The following is a 4,893-nucleotide window of genomic DNA, read 5'->3' on the forward strand; positions in this document are numbered from 1 at the left end:
CCCCAGAAAGCCGGGCCCCCCCCGCGGTCCCTGCTGACCCCAGCCACAAACCCACCACCCCCAGCCCCAGCAGGGCTGGGTGAAGCCCAGATGGTCTCCAGGCCTCTCGCAACCTCCAACGCTTTTCCCAGCTTTCCCAGTGAGGCCAGAGCCAGCCCAGCTCTGTTTACTCCGTTTCCTCCTTTGTGAGCTCATGTTGATGTCAGCAGAACAGGAAGCTCTTGTTAAACAGTTAGTTACTTAACTGCTGATGCAGAGCCACCGGGGAACCCAGGCAGAACGTGCCGGGTGTTTGGAGAGTTGAGGGAGCCTCAGAGCTCAAGTTCAGCGTTGGGATTTGGGAACACTCAGCTCTGCCACCACCTCCCTAGTGATCTGTGCATGTACTGACTTCCTGGCCCTTCACATCCCGGCCGTTACACTGGGATAACAACTCCCCTGCATCTGCCTTGGCCATTTGAGGTCCCTGGGGAGATGCTTGGCTCTTTCTCAGCTTTTGAACAGTGCTCAGAGCTTAGTGACCTTCTCCCTGCCTCCTCCAAGGCATCCTTCAGGGAAAAGAACCAGTAACTGACTGACAAAACTCCCCCACCAAACAGCAACACCATCCTGTGAAGGGTGTAGGACAACTCTCCACCACCAACTTTTCACTGGGACATCTCTGCACCAGGACATCTCTCTGCAGGTCAGCAGATGGCACAGGGCTGTACTGGTGTCCCAGAGCAGAGATGTCCCTTCCTGCCCTGTGAGACCTACCCACTGTACCCATGCTCCTGCTACCCACACCTGAGGTCCTGAGCCCACTGGGGGGAATATCCAATGGTCACAAATCTACTTTTAGGATCCTTATGTCAACCCCACCAGGCTGCTCATCCCACAGAGCAGCCCTGGCCTGGAGTCTTACAACCCAGCTTCCCAACTGCTTCCTTAAAAGCTGCTGCATCCCTCATGGCACAAACATGGACACTGGTTCCCATCTATACGGTGTTGTCAGCCTGAGTCACCACTGACACACCAGGCACTGTCCTGTCACCTTGGCCATCTCACAGGAGGGTTTGAAGCAGCTTCCCTTCCAACAAACACACACACACCACAGTATGGTTTCAATTTTGGCCCCACAATGTTTACAGTTAGGAAATTCACAAGGGCAGTTTGTCAAAAACGTGGGTTTTTTTTCCCCCCAAGTTGTTACTTGAAGAGAAAAAAACAGAATAAAACTGAGGTTAATGTTTCTACCAGAATTTCTTGTGCAGTTCAAGTGGAAAAAAACACACCAAACAACAAACCAAAACCAACACAAAAAAGACCTAAACTGTGGCAGCAAAGCTTTTAATCCAGTATGATCTGAGCATCCTTGTTCCAAACCTCCCCTCCCTTCCTGGCTTCCCAGCTCTTTACTGGGAACACGGTGTGTCCAGCAAGGAGTGAGGGCTCCACCCGTGCTCCCCTCTGTCCCTGTGCCCCATGCTGGGCTCTGCCCCCCCAGCAGTGGAGGGATCAGACACTGTTCTCAGCACCATAATTAACCCCCCTCACACACTATCAGATCATATAACCTCCAGCTATACGGTTAACACAGAATAAACCAAAAGCTGCCTTGTAGCAAACAAAGCAGGAAGATGTTGAGCCCCTGCTGGCAGAGATGTCCCTTCCTGCCCTGTGAGACCTACCCACTGTACCCATGCTCCTGCTACCCACACCTGAGGTCCTGAGCCCACTGGGGGGAATATCCAATGGTCACAAATCTACTTTTAGGATCCTTATGTCAACCCCACCAGGCTGCTCATCCCACAGAGCAGCCCTGGCCTGGAGTCTTACAACCCAGCTTCCCAACTGCTTCCTTAAAAGCTGCTGCATCCCTCATGGCACAAACATGGACACTGGTTCCCATCTATACGGTGTTGTCAGCCTGAGTCACCACTGACACACCAGGCACTGTCCTGTCACCTTGGCCATCTCACAGGAGGGTTTGAAGCAGCTTCCCTTCCAACAAACACACACACACCACAGTATGGTTTCAATTTTGGCCCCACAATGTTTACAGTTAGGAAATTCACAAGGGCAGTTTGTCAAAAACGTGGGGTTTTTTTCCCCCCAAGTTGTTACTTGAAGAGAAAAAAACAGAATAAAACTGAGGTTAATGTTTCTACCAGAATTTCTTGTGCAGTTCAAGTGGAAAAAAAAACACCAAACAACAAACCAAAACCAACACAAAAAAGACCTAAACTGTGGCAGCAAAGCTTTTAATCCAGTATGATCTGAGCATCCTTGTTCCAAACCTCCCCTCCCTTCCTGGCTTCCCAGCTCTTTACTGGGAACACGGTGTGTCCAGCAAGGAGTGAGGGCTCCACCCGTGCTCCCCTCTGTCCCTGTGCCCCATGCTGGGCTCTGCCCCCCCAGCAGTGGAGGGATCAGACACTGTTCTCAGCACCATAATTAACCCCCCTCACACACTATCAGATCATATAACCTCCAGCTATACGGTTAACACAGAATAAACCAAAAGCTGCCTTGTAGCAAACAAAGCAGGAAGATGTTGAGCCCCTGCTGGGGATTAAAACACTTCCCAGGTGTAGCTGCACCCACCAACTCCCTGCACCCACCAGCCTCTCACCTTGGTCTCTCCCTGGCTCTATCCCCCCCATGGCCCTCTCCCCCAATGGCAAAAAAACAACCCATCCAAGCCACAAAACCACCAGGATTAAAAGAAAAAACAACTTCATCACAAAAAATTTGTTTTTTTTTTCTCCAGAGTGGAGCTGTGCTGTGAAGATGATGGATTTTTCTGGCTTCCTCTTCCAGCCATCATGTCTATTAACCTTTTATCTAAATTCGACGTGTTCTCTTGTTCCTGGCTGTTCCCTTCCCCAGGAGATTTTTAGACACTGTGCACTCTGGTCAGCCCTTAACCTTTGAAGTTATTTTCTTCCAGCTTCCAAACACAAACACAACTTTTTCATGGATTACTATGAATTTTCCATTTATTATTATTTTTTAAAAAAAGGTTTGTGTCACATCATTCCCTCCATAGCAATCAGAAGAGCAGAGTCCCAGCACTCCAGCAGAGAAATGCTTTGACTGAACACAAGTCTTGCTTCACAGCTTGGAGGCCTCACCAATGCTTGGTGACACCAGATTCTCACAACACAAAACCAGTCATGACGCAGGTGTGATTTCATGGAGATCTTTAGAAGATACCATGACATAGTCCAAACCATCAGCCTGCTTTAAATCTCAGCTGTTTCTCAAACTCCAACACCACTAACAGTGCAGTTAACTACTGGGACAGCTCAACTATCCCAGACTCTTGCTGCTCAAGGAGCTGTATGTGTTCATGCACCTGGAGAGTGCAACGTCCTCGTCACCAAGCTCCAGCATCACAGCAGCCCCAGAAGAGGGTAGGAGCAAAACTGAAATCTGTTCTCTAACCATAATGAAAGTAAGTAGGGAAAAAGGGGGGAAACCACCAACCAAGTAGTGTTTCCAGCTCCCAATGGAGCCCAGAAGGGGCTCAGTGAAGGTGTGAATTCCCTGTACTGCTGTGAGTTTACAACAATTGTCTCTTTCTCACGAGGAGCCTCAAAGAGCCAAATAGCCACATGCTGGAGGACACCAGGTGACTTCACCTGAAGTCTCAACCCCTTGCACTCCAGTGAATGACAAAAAACTCCCCACTGGGCAGCAAGGGGTCAGGAAGGAGAGCATGTGTGTCTAGAGCCTCAGCTTTAGAGTCACCTTTCTGACAGCAGCTCAGCATTTAATTATTTTGCCCCTAAAAATATCTAACAAGGGACCAGGCCCCTCTAACCAACCTTTTTGATGGGTGTTTGCTCCCTGCTTGCATAAGCAAAAATGGAAATCAATGTGCTGTGGACAGCCCCAATCCAGATCAACCCAGATCCTCAATGGTTTTGGAGACAAACAAGCTTGCAGAGTCACCAGCTCTTCTAGGGCAGCTCCTAAATCTCTCAGCAAAAGCAGTCACAAAGAAGACTCCATGAAGGGTCTTCTCCACTGCTGTGAGCTGCTGTGGGATTTGCTCCCAGCCAGTTTCAAGATTTTACTCTCTTCGTTGGATCCCCATGCAAAGCAGTTACACCTGGATGGAAAATATTAACTCTGCTTTGCCAAGGAGCTGGAAATACCATGGTGGAAATTTCAGCAGCAGCACAGGAACCAAGCAGAAAGCTAAAAATACTCCTCTAGGAAAAAGAATAATAATAGTAAATATACACATGCTAAAATAAGAGCAGATCTGAAAACACAGCACAAGTCAGACAAACCCATCCAAGAACCAAATATCTAAGAAAGTCAAGTTACCTTTTTGGGCTTATGGGCCACAAATGTAGAGTTCCAACTACAGAATTCATTACATCTACCAGGAAACACTCTGAAGCCTTATTTCACAGACTCAAGGGAAGCAGCTTTTTGGTTGAGATTATAGACCCCACAAGAGGAACTTCCACACCTTGATTTACCCCTGGAGTGACACAAGATTGTGCCCAACTAAGTCCCAGGGCAGGCATCTCCTGAAGCCACGTGCATCTTGGGAGCCTTTCCCATGGTCCACATGTCAGATCCACCCAGTGTGGAAATGGCAGCAATGCCAAACTACTGTGGGGTGTTGGGAATGCAAAACCCCTGGCTTCAGGAGGGAGCCAGGTAGCAAGAGATACCCACCTGCCTTCCCATCTAGCCCTGCCTTTTCACCTCTGGGATGTTACCGGCATCTTCTACCTGGTCTCTACTCGTTTGGGTTGGAAGGGACCTGAAATATCATCCAGTCCCACCCCATGCATGGGCAGGGACACCTCCCACCAGCCCAGGCTGCTCCAAGCCCCATCCAACCTGCCCTTCAACACTGCCAGGGATGGGGAAGCCACAGCTTCTCTG

This window comes from Chaetura pelagica, unplaced genomic scaffold (assembly GCF_000747805.2).
Source record: "Chaetura pelagica isolate M959 unplaced genomic scaffold, ChaPel_1.0 scaffold504, whole genome shotgun sequence".
In the NCBI taxonomy this organism is placed as follows: domain Eukaryota; kingdom Metazoa; phylum Chordata; class Aves; order Apodiformes; family Apodidae; genus Chaetura; species Chaetura pelagica.